The sequence below is a fragment of the Saimiri boliviensis genome, chromosome Y, assembly GCF_048565385.1.
Source record: "Saimiri boliviensis isolate mSaiBol1 chromosome Y, mSaiBol1.pri, whole genome shotgun sequence".
Classification (NCBI taxonomy): Eukaryota; Metazoa; Chordata; class Mammalia; order Primates; family Cebidae; genus Saimiri; species Saimiri boliviensis.
Genome location: NC_133471.1, coordinates 20,859,438 through 20,880,431, shown reverse-complemented (window position 1 = coordinate 20,880,431; position 20,994 = coordinate 20,859,438). Strand labels below are relative to the sequence as shown.

The window sequence follows — 20,994 nt, the reverse complement described above, 5'->3', positions numbered from 1 at the left end:
GACAGTGAAATCACCTCTTTTATTACTGATTTTAGAAATTTGATTCTTGGCTGGGTGCAGTGGCTCATGCCTGTAATCCTAGGACTTTGGGAGCCGAGGTGAGTGGATCACCTGAGGTTGGGAGTTCAAGACCAGCCTGGCCAACATGGTGAAACCCCGTCTCTATAAAAAAAGAAAAGAAAAGAAATTTGATGTTTATTTTCTTGGTTATTCTACCTAAATGTTTGTTCATTTTGTTAATTTTTCAAAGAATGAACTTTTATGTTCATTAATGTTCTGTTTTTCTATTCTTAATTTAGTCATTCATATTATTCCTTATGTTTTATTTGATTTTATTTTTATTGTTTTAGAAACAGGGTCTTACTTTGTTTTCTAGACTGGAGAGCAGGATGCAATCATATCTCAGAGCAATCACAATCTCCCAGGCTCAAGAGATCCTTCCAACTTCAGCAACCTGACTAGCTGGGATGACAAGTGTGCACAAGGATGCCCAGGTAATTTGTTTAAAAGAGTTTTGCAGAGAAGGGATCGAACTATGGTCTCAGAATGGTCCCGAACTCTTGTTCTAAAATGATCCTTCCGCCTCACCTTCTCAAAGCCTTTGGAGGCCTAGATGTTTTACACTTTTTATTGTGTATATCCTCGTTAATCTTCCTCTAGTTGCTCTTAATATATTATGAAAAGTAGCATTAGAAATCATCAACTATTATTGTTGAAGTATCTATTTCTCATTTCAGTGTGGCTCAAATAACACACTTGTGGTTTTTGAATTTCTGTAAATTTGCTTGAATAAATGTTTTTCCACTTGCTGTATACCCTTAGAACTACTTCTAGAGACGTTTTTTTTTTTTTTCTTAAAGCTTTTACCAATATGGCTGGTTTACTGGGGATGAAGAACTCCTCATGCCATCATTCTGAAAGTCCTTCCTTACACCTAACTTATAATATTGGTTTAATAGTAAGAGATAAGTGTACTTATCAAGGCTTTCCAGATACAAAAATAACAAAGTGGGTCATTTTGATTAAAATGTAATGTAGGCTGGGCATGGTGGCTCATGCCTATAATTGCAGCTGAGGTGGGCGGATCGCTTGAGATCAGGAGCTGGAGACCAGCCTGGCCAACATGGTGAAACCCAAAAAATACAAAAATTAGACAGGTGTGGTAGCAGGTGCCTGTAATCCCAGCTACTTGGGAAGTTAAGGCAGGACAATTGCTTGAACCCTGAAATCAGAGGTTGCAGTTAGCCAAGACAGTGCCATTGCACTCCAGCCTAGGAGACAAGGGCAAAATTCCATATCAAAAAAATTAATGTCAATAAATAAAATACAATGTAGGCCTGGTGCAGGGGCTAATGCCTATAATCCTAGTGCTTTGGGAGGCAGATCATGAGGTCAAGAGTTTGAGATCAGCCAGGCCAGCATGATGAAACCCTATCTCTTCTAAAAAATACAAAAATTAGCTGGGCATCATAGCATGCACCTGTAATTTCAGCTGCTTGGGAAGTTGAAGGCAGGAGAATCATGCGAACCAGGGAGGTGGAGGCTGTAGTGCTCCAAGATCATGCTACTGCACTCCAGCTTGGGAACACAGTGAGATTCCTTCTAAAAAAAAAGTCATAATAAAAATAAAAGGTAATGGAATAGCATCTTTTTCCATACCAATATAGAACCAGAAAGTAAGGAAGTAATATTAAAGTTTTATTTTATTTTATTTTTGTGTGTGTTGTTTTTGAGACAAAGTCTTACTCTGTCATCAGGCTGGACTGCTGTGGTGCAATCTCAGCTCACTGTAACCTCGCCTCCTGGGTTCTAGCAATTCTCCTGCCTCAGCCTCCTGAGTAAATGAAACTGAAGGCACATGACACCATGCCCAGCTAATTTTTATATTTTTAAAAGAGATGGAATTTCAGCATGTTGGCCAGGATGGTCTTGATATCTTGACCTGGTGATCCACTTTCCTTGGCCTCTCAAAGAGCTGGGATTATAGGTGTGGCTCACTGTGCCGGGCTGGAAGTAATATTAATGTTAAAGGCAGTAATTACTGAAGAAAAATATGAACAAAAGAAGTGGGAAGAAGTCTCTTAACACACAAACTTTAATTTGTAGTATTATACTCTGCTATTTAATCTATGATTTTTAACTCAGACCTCTTCCCCATTTCCTACGGTATTAAATGAAGAGAAATTATCAAAATTCAGCTGGGTGCAGTGGCTCACATCTGTAGTTCCAACACTCTGGGAGGCCAAGCCATGGATCACGAAGTCAGGAGATTGAGATCATCCTGGCCAACCTGGTAAAACTACGTCTCTATTAAAAATACAAAAATTAGCTAGGCATGGTGGCACATGCCTGTAATCCCAGCTACTCAGGTAGCTGAGGTGGGAGAATTGTTGAACCCGGGAGGCGGATGTTGCAGTTAGCTGAGATTGTACTATTGCACTCCAGCCTGGCAATAGAGTGATACTCCAAAACCCACCCCCCCAACACACACACACACACACACACACACACAAAAAAAGAAAGAAAGAAAGAAAAGAAAGTATCAGAATTCCAGACCCATGCTGAATCAAGGTGTTGATGGGTATCTCCTTAGAGCACAGGAAGGGAGTTGATTGGTTAGTTTCATTTGATTGAATATTCCCCTCTGGCAACACTGGTGGAGATACAACTCACACGCTATACCAGTATTTGGTTGTTTCTGACATACAAACAAACTCTGCAAGTTTATGATTCAAAGACACACAATCACTTTGGGAAACTATTTAACACTAGCCATTTAGGATAAGTGCATGTATACTCAAAAGCTCTAGGAATCCAATAATAGGCTTAGTACAAATAAGGATAGATGTCTACCAAAAGACATAGACTACAATTAATTACTCAAATGTCCATCAACAGTAAGGAGATAGATATGTTCCAGTATTTTATATATTATACTACATAAACAAAGCTCTCAGATACAAGATTGAGGAAAGAAGCCAAAAATAAGTTTACATGCCACACGAATCTATTCATGTTTGATATAAATCAAAATCAGGTAATAACAGATCAAAATTAGGTAATGATAGAAGTCAGAAGAGTTAACTAAGGGAGTCATGGGGAAGCAAGGACTAGGAAGACATGTTTCTGAGATGTTAGCAGTATTTGTTGGGAAAGAGAGATTTCCATCAGTCTTGTAATCCTAATGTGCTTTCCTGGGTATGCCACAATGCAATAGCCTGACTACTCTTTATCTATCTATGCTATTTCTTAGTAACCTAGACAGATAAGGTAATATCCTACTCTGCTTTCCAACATACAAAGACCAAGTTTGCTTATGCCTTAGTATAAAAGTAGTAGAATTCCAAGCTCTTAGCTGGAATGCAAACATTGTGTGTCGGGCCCCTTTGCATAATTCCTATGGGATTTAGAAAGAATGAGTAGTTTGTAAACATGATGCTAAGGCTGCTTGTTTTCCTATGAGTGGTAAGGTCCTTGTTATTGTTTTGTTGTGCTGTTAAGTCTGTGGCTCTTATTCCCAAAATATTATTATCTTGTCAGGATCCACTAAACAGCAACAGGCGAACCTTGTAGCTTTTAAGTAAGGTACTATTAAATCCCAGATCCAACAGAATTCTTTTTTCTCCCCTCCCCCGCCTTAGTCCTTTCAAGAACAGTTCTATATTGACATGGTGGTAGTAACACTGATGTATTTAACTGAGCTGTGTATAAGGGTATTACTACATAGTTTACTAGTTTATGGTAGCAAATTGAGCTGTGATGTTTATAGGAGGTATGTTAAATGGTAACATCTTAGCAACCTTAAAGAAAATAATTAGCAGCGGGGCATGGTGGCTCAAGCGTAATCCCAGCACTTTGGGAGGCTGACGCGGGTGGATCACAAGGTCAAGAGATCGAGACCATCCTGGTCAACATGGTGAAACCCCGTCCCTAGTAAAAATACAAAAAAAAAAAAAAAAATCAGCTGGGCATGATGGCGCATGCCTGTAATCCCAGCTACTCAGGAGGCTGAGGCAGGAGAATTGCCTGAACCCAGGAGGCGGAGGTTGCGGTGAGCCAAGATTGTGCCATTGCACTCCAGCCTGGGTAACAAGAGCGAAACTCCGTCTCAAAAAAAAAAAAAAAAAAAAAAAAGAAAGAAAAAAGAAAATAGCCTATGTCTTTATAACTCTACCTGTGAAGACTTGTCTTTCAGAGGAGAAGTAAAGAAAGGTAGAAGTATAAGGCAGAGACAAGGTCTAAAGAAGCTTTTGGTTATGATTATTACTGGGGCACAGATGTAGAGCAAAAAGTAAGCTTTGTTAGGGGTTAGAATAGTTGCATTCTTTTTTTTTTTTTTGACAAAGTCTGGCTCTTGTCACCCAGGCTGGAGTGCAGTGGTGACATCTGGGCTGACTGCAATGTCTGCCTGCCAGTTTCAAGTGAATCTCTTGCATTGGCCTCCTGAGTAGCTGGGATTACAGGCACCTGCTCAGACAGTTGACTGATATTTTGTATTTTTAGAAGAGAAGGGTTTTCATCATGTTAGCCAGGCTGTCCTTGAAGTCACAACCTCAAGTGATCTATCCTGTCGACCTCCCAAAGTGCTGAGATTACAGGACTGAGCCACCATGCCTGGCCAACACTTGCATATTTTCCTTATTCTTGTGTGGTAAGGTTGGGCAATTAGCCTTTTTATGTTTTAATTTAAATTTTAATTTTTTTTAAGACAGGGTTTCACCATGTTGGTCAGGCTGGTTTTGAACTACGTATTTCAGGCGATCCGCCTGCCTTCGACTCCAAAGTGCTTGGATTAGAGGCGTGAGGAACCAAGCCTGGCTTTATAACTCTTTTTAATGGAAAGCCAAAGAAATTCATAAGTTGTTAAGTATAATATGATATATAACTTTAACAAATGTCAAATTTTACGAGTGTGGTAGGTGGATACAAAAATGGACAAAATAGTAAGAGTGGATCTGCAATATATAAAATACTTTTTTAAGTTATGATCAAGTGGCGCTTATCACAGGAATTCATGATTGATTTTATATGCAAAATTACTTAACGTAATATAGCACAGAATCAGATTAAGGAACAAAGCAAAAGTAGCAATTGAATACATCTTGCAGGACAGCAGAAGGACGCTTTCCTGCTATTATTTTAGATAGACAGCATTGACAAAGAATCTATGGAAGGAGGTATTACAGTCATCCCAAGCAACAGTGTCAGGATAGGGTCGGTTTTCTTGCATGACACCGGATGCGAGAAGTCGTGGAGCTTTAAGACCTGTTCAGTGAATTCCTAGGCGGCGTAGCAGGAAGTGTCAGGATCTCAGCATTCAGAGAGTTTTCTCTGAACTGTTCATCTTGCAATAAGTTGAAAAGTGGTGACGTTTTCATGCAGGGTTTTATATGCCAAAGCAGAGAATAACGACGCAGTAAAAAACCATTGTTGAAAATGAAATAGAGGTACATAGGTGAGATTCACAAGGTTAATGCCTAGTTAGGAGTATAGCGACTGTTGGCGTTGATTTCCTTACTGACTATGTCGTATACTGAATGGTAGCAGTTCGACTTGGAGTCTTAGTAAGCGCCTTTCGTAACTCAGCACTGTCTAGTGGTCCGCCGTTTCCACAAGCAGCTACAGAACTAAAGATTAGCGGCGGGGATTATGCAGAAGGTCTTAAAGGTGCAGTAGGATAACCTGTGCCGTCTTTGGGTATTTTTTATTGTATGTCCATCTATCGTGGTATCCCAGTGTTTGGTAATGGATTCCAGTTAGTCCGGTGTTAGGTTTGTGCATACGGCAGCAAGGTGTTTCCAGTTCCACTGTGTCTGGGCATAGGTAGAGAAGAAAGGTAGAAGGAAAGTAGGAAGACGCACAGACACCGACAAGAGGAAGAAAGAGCAGCGAAGTGAATGTCCCTGGGGCAGGGCTTGGCGGAGTTGGGGTGTAGGAGTGTTGTGGCGCTGGGGATGTTGGGAGTGTGCGCAGCTCGGTAAACGGTCTTTTTTTTCTCTTTCGGTCGGGAAATCTAATCCGCCATATTTTGGAGGAGGAGTCTACTAGATCGCCGGAAACACAGTTTAACCTATCACAGCCAGTTACAGACGGACTGTGTTGCTCTCAAACCCTCCCTCTTTCAGTGTACTACCAGATCCTGACGGAGATTTCCTCCATCTTACTTGGAAAATTTCTCAGCGCTTGCTGCCGGTGTCGGGGCAGGAAGCCTCACTGGAAACCTGGTGGAGAACCGCGGCTGAAGAAGACTGACCCGTAGTTGAAGACGCCTTTGTGGGAGTTGTAGAAGGTCACTCAGGAAAAAGTGAGCACCTGGAGTCCTTGTAAACTCAGCGACAAGCCTAGCTGTGGTCGAAAACAGGTAAAAAGGGATACTTACGAATAAAAAAGAGATATCGACATTGGTCACCTCTGTAAACACGCCTCTTAGACCAATTTCCGACTTTTTAAGCAATTCCTTCCTCAGGCACCCAGGCCGTAGTCACGGCCGCTTGCCGAGAAAAAATCTGATAAAATATTTTACTGGCATTTGTTGTCCGTCATTGCCACGACTATGTATGAGTCCTACCTCTGCTTCCCAACATCAGGTATCCTTATTACTTAGACATAGCCCCTGCACCGTAAACCACCTCCCGTTCCCAATCACCAACAGACTTATGTGAGATGACATAGGACTCTCCGGAGCCTCTGACTATATCCGTTTCGTATTTTACCTTGCCCGGCCAGGTGCTTTTTATATCGCAGAGGTGCGGGCAGGAGCGGACAGAACTCTAAAGAAAAATGGCCGCCTACCCTACCCTGCCTTTCCGATTCTTCGTGATATGTAACATGAAGTCGTACGATTAAATGTTCTGTTTTCACAAAAGTTATATCCCATATTTGTGCTCGGGCCTCACTCACAGCCAGGAACTAACCGCTCTTGGTTACAGTCTTTGCCCCACGACCATTCACCGACTCGAAACTGACTGTTTTACACTTAACACTAAACTCCTTTACCTACGTAAAGTCATTGTGAACTGAGCTACGACCTAGCATTCCTTGGACATTACACCATATTTCTTGTCTACCTCGAACAATCACCCACGCTATCGGACAAGACGCCGTAAAATGTTAGCTTTTTGCCTTCTGACAGCTCCTCTTCCTTTCCTCTACTTTGATAAACGCTAACAGGCAATATGACATCTTTTAATGAACAATTCGGTTCCAAATTAGTTTGCATCTTTCTCTTTTCTGTTTTGTTCTCTGCTGGAACAACTTGTCTCAGTTACTGGTTGAACATGTTTTTTTACCAACACATTACGCATAATAAATGTGATTTTTCAGTATCTTAAAATATTAAATTAGACTTACGGAGTAGCTGTGATGCTGATTTGTATGAATTTTTTTTCAAACTGGAAATTTACACAAGAATTTTAAATAACATGTATTCAAACAATGTTATTTTTAAAATTCGCTTATCATTTACTTAATTTACGCTGCCCTGTTTATCTTACGAGTATTTGACTAACTTTTTCATAAGCTTTTTAACCCTTCAATCGTGTCCATAACCCTTAACTACCAATGTCGGGATTTTTCTTTGTTTTAGTCTTTTCTTTGACACGGAGTTTTGCTCTTGCTGCCTACACTGGAGTGCAGTGCCGTGATTTCTGCCCCCCGCAACCTCTGCCTCCCGGCTAACAGCAATTCTGCCTTAACCTCCCCAGTAGCAGGAATTACAGGCGCTCTCCACCTGGCCTGGCTAATTTTCTATTTTTAGTAGACAAGGGCTATCTCCATATTCGTCAGGCCTCAGACAATCCGCCCACCTCAGCCTCCAAAACTGCTGGGATTACTGCGTCTGGCTTTTTTTTTTTTTTTTTTTTTTTGTTTCCCCGCCACCGGGGTTAGTGGGGGCATGCCTTTACTGGCGAACTCATTCATTCTTTAAATTCAGAAAACATGACCACTATTAAATAAATGCAAATTCTTTCTCTACGAAATTTACAACAGTTCTTTTCTTGAGGTTCATTCTCAGTAATTAACCGATAATTAAGCACTAAACCATAAGGTACTGTTGTTATCTAAATCCATACCCTTAAACTTTAAAAAACAGACCATTAAAAAAAAAAATCCAGACCATAAACTTCTTGATTGTTCTTAGTGTGACGCTCCGCAAAGGCGCGATTGTTTAAAAGTGAGAGGGTTTATTTTTCAGTTGTAAAACCCATTTTTATGCTTTTAACTTTCTCTTTTGAAACTTTTCTTACAGTTTCCGAAGAAAACCTGAAGTATTTGCCGTTGGTTTATTTGCCTTTGATTCAAGGGTGAGTTGCAAATACTTTTTATTACTCTGACTTGAAAATGAGATTGTCAAATTTTAATTGTTTATTCTTACCGTTTCCTGTTAACAGTGATTGCGTGAATGTTTACTCTGTTACTCTGGGCTTCCTGTTGTATTACTCCCTTTTGTTGGTTGGCATTAGTAATATATATGACTTTTCTTTTTAACTTGGAGAAAATTTTTATAACGGCGACATAATAGCAACAACTTTATATTTGAGAATTACGTAATAAAAAAGTTTTTTTTTTTATTTTTTATATTTTCAGACAGAGTCTTGCTCTGTCACCCAGGCTGGTGTGCAGTGGCACGATCTTGGCTTACTGCAACCTCAGCCTTCCATCCTCAAGCAATTCTTCCGCCTCAGCCTCCCAAGAAGCTAGCACTATGGGAGTACACCACCACAGGCATTCGCCACCACACCAAGCTAATTTTTGTATTTTGGTAGAGACAGGGTTTCACCATGTTGACCAGAAGGGTCTCTTATCTCTTGACCTTGTGATTCACCCGTCTCGGCCTCCCAAAGTGCTAGGATTACAGGCGTGAGCCGCCGGTCCCGGCCAAGAGATTTTTAACAGTAGATTATATTTACTGTTACTGGAGCCTGTTTTGGTCTTTTGAATGTTTTGGTACCTTGACAGTGAAAATAGAAAAAAAGGATTTACTGGATCGGGAGCGGCGGCTTATGCCTGTAATCCCAGTACTTTGGGAGCCGACGTGGGTGAATCGTCGGAGATAGTAGTTCGAGACCAGTCTGGCCCAACATTCCTGTCTCTACTGAAAATACGTAAATTAGCCGAGCATGGTGGTGGGCGCTTGTGATCCCAGTTACTTGGAAAACAGGCAGGAGAATTGAGGCAGATGTTGCAGTGAGCCAAGTTCTCCGCCATTGAACTACAGCCTGGGCGAGAGAGTGGACTGCATCACACACACACACACACACACACACACACACACACACACACACACACATACACACATACGAAGGACGGAACACACACGCGAAGGACGGAGCAGTGGCTCATGCCTGTAATCCCAGCACTTTGGGAGACCAAGGCGGGCAGATCACGAGGTCAGGCGTTCCCAGCTTGGCAAAATGGTGAAACCCCTTCCCCCTAGTAAAAAATAGAATAATTAGCTGGGCATGGGGGCAGGCGCCTAGTCCCAGCTATGCAGTAGGCTGGGGTAGGAGAATTGCTGGAATCGGAGAGGCAAAGGTAGCAGTGACCCAGGATCAGGCCACTGCACTCTAGCCTGGGCGACAGAGTGAGATTCATCTCAAAAAAAAAAAAAAAAAAAAAAAAAAAGGATTTTCTCTGGGTCCTTTTTTCTTCTGGGATATTGAAATGCATTTTCCAATATTCAATATTATGAACTTTTAATGGGTCTCTACTAATAGATTTTTAAAATCAGGTATTTACAATGCAGCTTAGAGAAAGTAGATATTTGTCTCAATGTTAACATTCGGTTCTTGGTTTGTTTCACAAGTTGACACTTTCTTTTAGCTTCTTGTTTTATTAAGTTAGTTTTTAAACTACAGTAGAAATTTCTTATATTTGTTTTAGCATTTTGATGTGGAAACCATCTTTTGCTTGAGTTAAAGATAATGATTTCAAATTCATGTCTTTTAAAATATGTACATTGAAGAATTAGTAGTTTAAATATTTTGGCCAATAAACTGAAAATATTTCTTGCTTACTGGGCAAGTTAGTTTTACAACTTTATTGAAGTATAATTTTCATATTATATATTTCTTTTACATATAAACCCAGTGGTTTCTTTTTTTTTTCTTTTTTTTTTTTTTTGAGACGGGAGTTTCGCTCTTGTTACCCAGGCTGGAGTGCAATGGCGCGATCTCGGCTCACTGCAACCTCCGCCTCCTGGGTTCAGGCAATTCTCCTGCCTCAGCCTCCTGAGTAGCTGAGATTACAGGCACGCGCCACCATGCCCAGCTAATTTTTTGTATTTTTAGTAGAGACGGAGTTTCACCATGTTGACCAGGATGGTCTCGATCTGTTGACCTCGTGATCCACCCGCCTCAGCCTCCCAAAGTGCTGGGATTACAGGCTTGAGCCACCGTGCGTGGCTAAACCCAGTGGTTTCTAATAAATTTTACAGAGTTCTGAAACTCTTCTAGCTTTAGAACATTTTCATCACTCCCGCAGATCCTTGCTCCTTTTAATGTTGTTCCCCATTTATATCTTCAGCTTTTGGTAATCTCTAATCTTCTGTCTCTACAGATTTGCCTTTTTTGGATGTTTCACAAAAATGGAATTGTAAAACATGTAGTCTTTTTATCTGGCATCTTTCATGTAGACGGTGTTTTTGAACTTTCATTACAACGTGCATTCATGTTGTAATATGGATAAATACTGCATCTTTTTACATTAATGGTATTTCATTGTATGGATGCAGTTTACTCACTTACCTAGTGTACTTTTGGTTGTTTTTATTTTGGGGTTTTATAAGTAAAGTTGCTGGGAAGGTTAATGTATACAAGGCTTTATGTGTGAATGTTGAGGACTAGTCCGGGATGGCACGTCTGCCAGGGGTCTCTCGACCTGGAAGAGGGTCCCAATACCTGGAAGAGAGCATGCACTTGAAATAAAGACAGACAGAAAGTATGGGGGTCTGGAGGGCTGTATACACTGTACCTAAACAGCAGCCTTTATTTTTCAAAGGCCAGGAATAAATACACCTTTTTTGCTCTGGTTTAAGTCACTGCAAGAGGAAATGCAGATCTATACCTTACATGGCCTATACAATAGAGAAGTCAGATACACAATCAGTGGTTGTAAAAAGTAATAGAGGCGGGGCGTGGTGGCTCAAGCCTGTAATCCCAGCACTTTGGGAGGCCAAGGCGGGTAGGTCACGTGGTCAAGAGATCGAGACCATCCTGGTCAACATGGTGAAACCCCATCTCTACTAAAAATACAAAAAATTAGCTGGGCATGGTGGCGTGTGCCTGTAATCCCAGCTACTCAGGAGGCTGAGGTAGGAGAAGTGCTTGAACCCAGGAGGCAGAGGTTGCGGTGAGCCGAGATCGCGCCATTGCACTCCAGCCTGGGTAACAAGAGTGAAACTCTATCTCAAAAAAAAAAAAGTAATAGAATTTCCTGTGATCACAAAGCTTATTTACATCCAGGCATTATTCCTCATGGTTGCAGCTATCTCTGGTTTGTTAGGACTCACATGTGAAAAGGGTTTCTGGTTTTGCTCATCAGAATATCTTTTAACCAGATTCTCCTTTGTCTGCTCCTGACTCAACTTACCTCAACTCCCTCATTCAGGAGTCTCTGAGTCAGGGATCAAAGCCATCTGTATAGTGGCATTTGCTTTGCTGATATCCCCACAATTAAACCATTATCTAGGGTACAAGGCAGTCATGCAAGTAAAGAAAAGGTTAAAGCTATACTTAAAGAAAGAGTCATAAAGATTAAAAGCAGAAACTGGTTGCTGGTAGGGAGTCACTTGGTCTAGCAGCACCGCATAGTTTAGGCCCAAATGATATCATGGTTGATATTAGAAACTGATCATCCATCTTTCAGTTCCTTCTTCCCGATAGCTCGACTGCCTCCAGTAGGAAACTCTGGGATCAAACTCACCGTATAGTGAGACTCATACCTTTTGGGGGTCTCACACGGGAATGTCCCCCACATGTGAACAATCAGGGTTTTTGTTTGTTACATTTTAATGACTTTATGAATGATTATAGGGCGCTGTGTGGTGGCTCATGTCTGTATTCTCAGCACTTCGGGAGGCTGAGGCAGTGAATCATGAGGTCAGGGGTCTGAGACCAGCCTGGCCAAAATGGTGAAACTCTGTCTCTTCTGCAAATACATGAATTAGGTTGGCATGGTGGTGGTATGCACTGGTAGTCCCAGCTATAGTCCCAGCTACTCTGGAGGCTGAGGCAAAGAATCATTTGAACCCAGGAGGTGGAGGTTGTAGCGAGCTGAAGTGGCACCACTGTACTCTAGCTGGGCTACAGAGGGAGATTATCTTAAAAAAAAAGAACAATTATGTGTTGGGTAACAAAATTTCTTACTGTAAGTTTATATTTAACTTAAGCAATTGCCAAATTGTTTTCTAAAGTAACTGCACCATTTTACATTGCCTATCAACAATTTCTAATGGTTCCAATTTCCCCATATTCTGTTTTACTAGACTCTTTCTACTGCTATGCAGTGGTAACTTACTAGTAGTGCCTTACGTTGCATTTCTCTAATGGCTAAAAAATGTTGAACCTCTTCTGTGCTCTTATTTTGATTGTGTTTCTTTGGATAATGTTCAGACTTGCCTGTTAAAATTTGTTTGTTTGTTTTCAGTTGATCTGTTAAAGTTTTTTTTGTTACAACTTTTTTTTCTTTGCTTTTTTTTCGTGTGTGTGAGACAGGTTCTGCTATCCAGGCTGAAGTGTAGTGGCACAGCCTCAGCTCACTGTTAACCTCCATTCCCCAAGGCTCTAGTGATCGTCTGCCTGAGCTACACAAGTAGCTAGGACTACTTACCACCACACCCAGTTAATTTTTGCCATTTTTTTGTAGGCATGGGCTTTTCCCTTGGTGCCCAAGCTGATCTCAAGCTTCTGGGCTCAAGTGATTGGTCCACTTTAGCCTCCCAAAGTGCTGAGATCACAGGTGTGAGCCACACTGAGCCTAGATTTAATCTTCTTTCAGACATATAATATGCACATACTTTCTCCTAGTCTGCAGTTTATATTCACTTTCTTAATGACACATTTTGAAGCACAAAAGCTTTGATTAATTTTTCCCTTTTATTGCTTGTGCTTTTTGTGTTCTAGCTAAGAAAGCTTTGCCAAACTGGAAATTGTTGACAGAGTCATACTCTGTAAAATATTAGAAGGGATTTTGGCTGAACCAAGAATGAGGGACCAATGGCCCATGACACAGCACTCAGGAGACCCTGAGGAACCATGTGTCCAAGGTGGTCTGAGCACAGCCTAGTTTTATACGTTTTACGGAGACATGAGACATAATATTTTACCCAGAAAGGTGGGACCGCTGAAACCTGCGGCTTCCTGTTATTGGTAGATTTAAAATTTTTCTGATTGGCAGTGGTTGAGAGTTAAGTAATTATCTAAAGAGCTAGAGTCACTAGAAAGGATTGTCTGGATTATAATGATGAGGGGTTGTGACAGACAGTTCTGTTACATTTGGTCCAGGTAGTGGACTTCAGAACAAATAGATTGTAAATGCTTCTCATCAGAAAAACAGTCTGTTCCATTAGCAATTCCAAAAGAGAGGAGTGTATATGAAGCATGTCTGCCCTCTGCTCTGTATCACTACCTGAACCAGTCTCTCAGGTTAGCTTTGGAATGTCTTGCCAAGAGGAAGGGCCCATTCAGATGATTGGGTGGCTTAGCATTTTATTTTTGGTTTACATTCTTCCTCTTTAGGCCAAGATTTACCAGAGGCAACATCAGTGGCCACCAAATTTTTATTCTGTCCCATAGAGTTGGGACAGATGAAGCCACGGTGGCCTTGGTGTCTGCTCCAGAGAACTCTGGTCTTCATAACCCCTAATAATCATAAACTAGACATTCCATTCTGTTGACTTTAGGTCTTTAGATAATAATTTAACCCTCATCTTGTCCCTCTTGGGTACTCCCTACCCATCCACCTTTCCCAACGAACTCAGAGTTAAAAGACTTAAAACCAATTGAACATTTAGACCAGGCGTCCCCAAACTACGGGACCACGGGCCGCATGCGGTCCCCTGAGACCATTTATCCAGCCCCGCTGCACTTCAGGAAGGGGCACCTCTTTCATTAGTGGTCAGTGAGAGGAGCACAGTATGTGGCAGCCCTCCAACGGTCTGAGGGACAGTGAACTGGCCCCTGTGTAAAAAGTTTGGGGACGCCTGATTTAGACCAAAAAAGAATGGACATAGACAAACATTTGTTACCCTCACACGTTTTTTGTCTATTTTCAGGTAGAGTCTTGCTTTGCGCAGGTTGCAGTGTAGTGGTGTGACTTGGCTTGCTGCAGCCTCTGCAACTAGTTCAAGTGATTCTCCTTTCTCAGCCTCTCAGATAGCTGGGACTACAGGAGCACACTACTATGCTTGGCTAGTTTTTGTTTTTTTAGCTAACACAGGGTTTTACTGTGTTGACCAGGCTGGTCTTGAATCCCTGAGCTCGTGGTCTGCCCACCTTGGCCTTCCCTGTGTCTGTGTCTTCTGTGGCATTCTTCCCTATGTACTTTGAATGGCATTATTCCCTCTTGTTTTTTATTAAATAAGTAAAATGTCAACCAACAAAAAGTCAAAGATGATGTTACAACAGTTATCTTTAACTTATATGTAGTCAACTACTGTAATTGTGGTTTTAGTTATACTTACTGCAATTACCTATTTAAAAATATGCATTGGTTTGAAAAAAAATAAAAAAAGTATTATCTATCTGTACAACTGATAGCTGGGAGATTTGGTCATGAGGTAGCCTTATCCTCAGTAACTGTTTTGTTTAGTTCTACAAAAAGCAGAAAATTATTATTATTATTATTTGAGATGAAGTCTCATATTATCACCTGGGCTGGAGTGTAGTGGTACAGTCTTAGCTCACTGGAACCTCCATCTCCCAAGTTCAAGAGATTCTCCTGCCTCAGCCTCCTGAGTAGCTGGGATTACAGGTGCCTTCCACCATGCCTGGTTAATGTTTTGTATTTTCAGTAGAGACAGGGTTTCACTATGTTGGCCAGGCTATCTTCGACTTCTGACCTCCTGATCTGCCTGCCTTGGCCTCCCAAAAAAAGTTTTGGGTGGCTGGGTGTGGTGGGTCACACCTGTCATCACACCACTTTGGGAGGCCAAGGTGGTGAAGAAGGTCATTGGGAGCTTGATGGGTATAGTGTTGAATCTATAAATTACTTTGGGCGGTATGGCCATTTTCACGATACTGATTCTTCCTAGCCATGTACATGGAATATTTCTCCATCTGATTGTGTCGTCTCTTATTTCGTTGAGCAGTAGCTTGTAGTTCGCTTTGAAGAGGTCCTTACGTTCCTTGTTAGCTGGGCTTAAGTTTTGTTCTCTTTGTAGCAATTCTGAATGGCAGTTCGTTCTTGATTTGGCTGTTTTTAAGTCTGTTATTGGTGTATAGGAATGCCTGTGATTTTTGCACATTGATTTTGTGTCCTGAGACTTTGCTAAAGTTGCTTATCAGTTTTAGGAGATTTTGGGCTGAGACAATGGGGTCTTCTAGATATACCATCATGTCATCTGTGACTAGAGACAATTTGACTTCCTCCCTTCCTATTTGAATACGCTTTATTTCTTTTTCTTGCCTGATTGCTCTGGCTAGAATTCCCAGTACTATACTGAATACGAGTGTGAGTGAAGGGCATCCTTGTCTAGTGACAGATTTCAAAGGGAATGCTTCCAGTTTTTGCCCATTCGGTATGATATTGGCTGTTGGTCTGTCTGTCATAAATAGCTTTTATTATTTTGAGATATGTTCCATCAATAAGTACTTTACTGAGGGTTTTTAGCATAAAGGGCTAAATTGAAATTTGTCAAAGGCCTTCTCTGCATCAATTGGGATAATCATGTGGTTTTTGTCTTTGGTTCTGTTTATGTGGTAAATTATGTTTATAGACTTGCATATATTGAACCAGCCTTGCATCCCTGGGATGAAGCCTACTTGATCATGGTGGATAAGCTTTTAAATGTGCTGTTGCAATTGGCTTGCCAATATTTTTCTTTTCTTTTCTTTTGTTTTTGAGATGGAGTTTTGCTCTTGTTACCTAGGCTGGAGTGCAATGGCATGATCTCGGCTCACCGCAACCTCTGCCTCCTGGGTTCAGGCAATTCTCCTGCCTCAGCCTCCTCAGTAGCTGGGATTACATAGGCACGCACCACCACGCCCAGCTAATTTTTTGTATTTTTAGTAGAGACCAGGTTTCACCATGTTGACCAGGATGGTCTCGATCTCCTGACCTTGTGATCCACCCGCGTCGGCCTCCCAAAGTGCTGGGATTACAGGTGTTAGCTCTTCTTGTTGCATTGATCCTTTTACCATTATGTATTGTCCTTCTTTGTCTCTTTTGATCTTTGTTGGTTTAAAGTCTATTTTATGAGAGATGAGAATTGCAACTCCTGCTTTTTTTTCTTGATAAATCTTCCTCCATCCCTTTATTTTGAGACTTTGTGTATCCTTGCATGTGAGATGGGTTTCCTGGATGCAGCACACCAATGGGTTTTGGCTTTTTATCGAATTTGTCAGTCTGTGTCTTTTGATTGGGGCATTTAGCCCATTTACATTTAGGGTTAATACTGTAATGTGTGAATTTGATCCTGTCATTTTGATGCTAGCTGGCTGTTTTGCCCATTAGTTGATGCAGTTTCTTCATTGTATTGATGCTGTTTACCATTTGGTAGTTTTTGGAGTTGCTGGTACTGGTTGTTCCTTTCTATGTTTGGTGCCTTTTTCAGGAGCTCTTGTAAAACAGACTTGGTGTTGATGAAATCTTGGAGTACTTCTTTGTTCACAAAGGATTTTATTTTTCCTTCACTTACGAAGCTTAGTTTGGCTGGATAAGTTGGCTGGATAGTTTGGCTACGTTGAAAGTTCTTTTCTTTAAGGATATTGAACATTGGCCCCCACTATCTTCCGGCCTGTAGGGTTTCTGCTAAGAGATCTGCTGTGAGTCTGATGGGCTTCCCTTTGTGGGTAACCTGACCTTTCTCTCTGGCTGCCCTTAGCATTTTCTCCTTCATTTCAACCCTGGTGAATCTGACGATTATATGCCTTGGCGTTGCTCTTCTTGAGGAATATCTTTGCGGTGTTCTCTGTATTTCCTGGACTTGAATATTGGCCTGCCTTGCTAGGTTGGGGAAGTTTTCATGGATGATATCCTGAAGAGTAATTTCCAGCTTGGATTCATTCTCTCTGTCACATTCTGGTACACCTATCAAATGTAGATTAGGTCTTTTCACATAGTCCCATATTTCTTGGAGACTTTGTTCATTCCTTTTTATCCTTTTTTTCCTAATCTTACCTTCTCGTTTTATTTCATTGAGTTCATCTTTGACCTCTGTTATCCTTTCTTCTGCTTGATCAATTCGGCTGTTGAAACTTGTGCATGCTCCATGAAGTTCTCGTGTTGTGTTTTTTAGCTCCGTCAATTCACTTATATTCCTCCCTAGGTTGTCTATTCTCGTTAGCATTTCATCACATCTTTTTTCAAGGTTCTTAGTTTCTTTGCATTGGGTTAGAACATGTTCTTTTTAGCTCACAGAAGTTTCTTATTACCCACCTTCTGAAGCCGGATTCTGTCCATTCATCACACTCATTCTCCATCCAGCATTTTCCCTTGCTGGTGAGAAGTTGTGATCCCTTGGAGGAGGAGAGGCATTCTGGTTTCGAGTGCTTTCATTCTTTTTGTCCAATTTGTTGATGATGAAGTTATTTCCTTCTGTTTTTTAGTTTTCCTTCTAACAGTCTGGCCCCTCTGCTGTAGGACTGCTGAGGTCACTCCAGGCCCTGCTTGCCTGGGGATCAGCTGCAGCAGATGCAGAACAGTAAGAGTTGCTGCAAGTTTCTTCTTCTGCTCTCTCTGTCCCAGAAGGATACCCGCCAAATGTCAGTCTGTTCTCTTCTTTATGAGGTGACTCTTTGGGTATACGGGGGTCAGGGAGCTCCTTAAGGGGATAGTCTGTCCTTTATCGGACAGCTCAAGTGCTGAGCTGTGATCTCTCTGTTGTTAATTTAGAGCTGCTGGGCAGGTTTAGGTGTGCTGCAGCAGAACTCATAACTACCCCCCGATCCTCGCATTCTTTTTTTTTTTTTTAACCTAGGCGCTCTGTCCAGGTAGTTAGGGCTTTATTTATGAGTTTTTGTTGTGCTGCTGCCTTTTTATCAGGGCTGCCGTGCCCAGCAATGAGGCAGCTTAGTCACTGTCTGCCTGCAGAGGCTTTGCTGAGCTACTGTGGGCTCTGCCCAGCTGCCATGTGAACTTTCCTGTAGTCCTGTTTATATGGGTGTAGTTAGAACTGCCTCTGCAAGACTGGCCTACCTCTGTAATGGCAGACTCTCTCCCGAGAACTTTTTCTTAATGTAATTTGTCCATTAGTTAAAATGTTCACATAGTGGCGACATAAAATAAATCCAGTGCCTGAAAGGTGGTCATTCTTTTTTTTTTTTTTTTTTTTTGAGACAGAGTCTTGCTCTGTTGCCCAGGCCTCAGTGCAGTGGTGTAGTCCTGGTTCATTGCAACCTCTGCCTCCCAGGTTGAAGGGATTCTCCTGCTTCAGCCTCCTAAAGAGCTGAGACTATAGGCACATGCCAGTACACCCAGCTAATTTTTTTGTATTTTTAGTAGAGATGGGGTTTCAACATCTTGGCCAGGCTGGTCTTGAACTGACCTCATGCACCATTCATCTGAGCCTCTCAAAGTGCTGGGGTTATTTGTGTGAGCCACTGTGCCCAGCCTAATTTTGTATTTTTAGTGGAGATAGGGTTTCTCCATGTTGGTCAGGTTGATGTCAACCTCCTGACCTCAGGTTTTCTGCCTGCCTTGGCCTCTCAACCTGTCAGGATTACAGGCATGAGTCACCATGCCTGGCTGTTGTTTTTGTCATTCTTAAGTGCTTCCTACATTTAGACTGTTTCTCATTTTTAGATTATATGTTTCCATTTAAAAGGACCAACTAAACTATGGCCTACGGTTTAATATAATGGATTGAAGTGTGCAGCTTTCGAGCAGGACTCCACAGCATGTTGCCACTCAGTTATTTCTGCCCTCTTAAGTGTCTCACTCCATGTCTCTGTTTCTTTTTCTGGAAGTCTAGTACCACTGAGAGTGCTGAGAACACTGGCTGATCAGCCTTTAAATACATTTTCTATGACATAGATATATACATACATAATTTTTGTGTTTATTTACTTGTTTTTTTGAGACAGAATCTCACTTTGTGGCCCCAGCTGGAGTGCAGTGATGTGATCTTGGCTCACTGCAACCTTTGCGTCCTGGGTTCAAATGAAAAAGCCTGTATTTTTTAAAAAGTAACTTTTGTTGGGGGTTTCTTTTAGGGCCACTGCATATCACGGGAGGTCAGTACACCAGACATTTGCACTTGATCCCCATTTACTCAAGGTCACCTTTCAGGTGGGAGGAACGAAATACTGTTTTGTTTTTTTTTTTGGCTGAAGAAACTCAGTCTCTCATTTATCTATGAAAATACATTTCAGTTTCAAAGAAACAATGGAGAAGACCCTTTGGAATGTATTTCTGAACTGGAAATCAAATGAGGAGTCTAAAAGGGGGTTGTTCTCCCTGCCTTTAGAAAAAGGAAATGGAGAAGATTCTTAAGATTGCACCTCAAACTAAAGTTAGGATCCTAAACAACGACTTCCTAGGAGGAAACAAACAAACAAAAACAGAATAAATCAAGGATTGTCAATTAAAGGGAGGCTGGGAACTTGAGCACATACCAGTTCCACCAGGAGAGAAGCTTGAAATTGGAGAGGCTTTCAATGAGTCCCTGCTGTTGCCTTTAGCTCCTGAATTTGGACAACTCCTTTGTCATCCTGAGTGTTTTCTGATGCCCCATGTTGGACACCAAATTATTGTCAACAAAAAAGTCAAACTCTGTAAAGTATTTGAAGAAACTTACTCTGAACCAACTATGAGTGAGTGACCAAATGGCCTGTGATGAAGCCCTCAGGTGACTCTGAGAACATGTGCCCTAGAGGATCATGTCACAGATTAGTTTAATACATTTTATGGAGACATGAGATTGATTAAATACATGTAGGAAAGGTATACATTGCTTTGGTCCAGAAAGCCTGGACAGCTCAAAAGCCAGGACTTCCAGGCTATTGGTAGATTTAAACATGTTCTGACTGGCAGTTGGTTGAGTGAGGGGTTCTGGAGACCAACGTGATGCAGGACTTTTTTCTCTTTAGCTAAGCTAGGTTTAGTTTCTTGTCTTGTGACCAGGAAATACTAGGCATGTGGCCACTCACAGAGTGAGTGGAGTAGAACTTATTAAGCAAAAGGAAATCTGACAGCAAAGAGGTGGGTCCTGAAAGCGGGTTCCTGGTTTCGGCCTTTATAGTTTAATGTAAGGGATTTTACATACAAACATACAGACTGATAGATCTGGTTTCCCTGTATTCCTGGTGGCCCCACCTCATTCCCCCAGTGTTCATGTGGACCCTTTGTAGCAGGAGTGTCCATGAGAAACAGAGCTCTAGAGAGTTTCGTTAATAGCAAACCTGTTATTTACAGGAATGTGATTCAGAAGGTGCCAGTTGGCCAACTTTTTCTTCCATTGAAATGCAGTGTGGAAGTTGTAGGGGAGTTGATCCCAGATGCATGGGTCTCCTTCTTTACTCCCACTTTGAGACCCTCACCACTCTATAATATCAGTGAGAGGTCTCACTCTTATTGTCACTGAAGAATCGTCTGAAGAAACTGATTGCTAGTGATTTATGTAATATACTTGTGATGTCATTTTTCTGGTCTATTACAGCCATTTAGAGGAATAAGGGGAGAAGCAGGGGAGTAGTAAACAAACAACTAGTATTATTATTACACCTATGATGAGAGTTTTTAATCTTTCCAAGACTGAGGAGCAACCTTTAAACAAGGACTTAGGGTTGAATTTATGCCATACCTGCACAGGCATGTGTGCTAGCTTGGTTATATTCT

General features: G+C 41.4%; 1 protein-coding gene across 1 annotated transcript in view; it reads left to right on the top strand.

Annotated features, from left to right (window-relative positions):
* The first annotated feature begins 6,152 nt into the window (after nt 1–6,152).
* LOC141582937 (ubiquitin carboxyl-terminal hydrolase 9Y) overlaps nt 6,153–20,994 on the top strand; it is a 236,761-nt gene continuing 221,919 nt past the window's right edge. The window contains exons 1-2 of the mRNA XM_074392392.1: nt 6,153–6,361; nt 8,249–8,303. The gene's annotated coding sequence lies outside the window, so the exon portion shown is untranslated. The remainder of the gene's footprint in view (nt 6,362–8,248; nt 8,304–20,994) is intronic.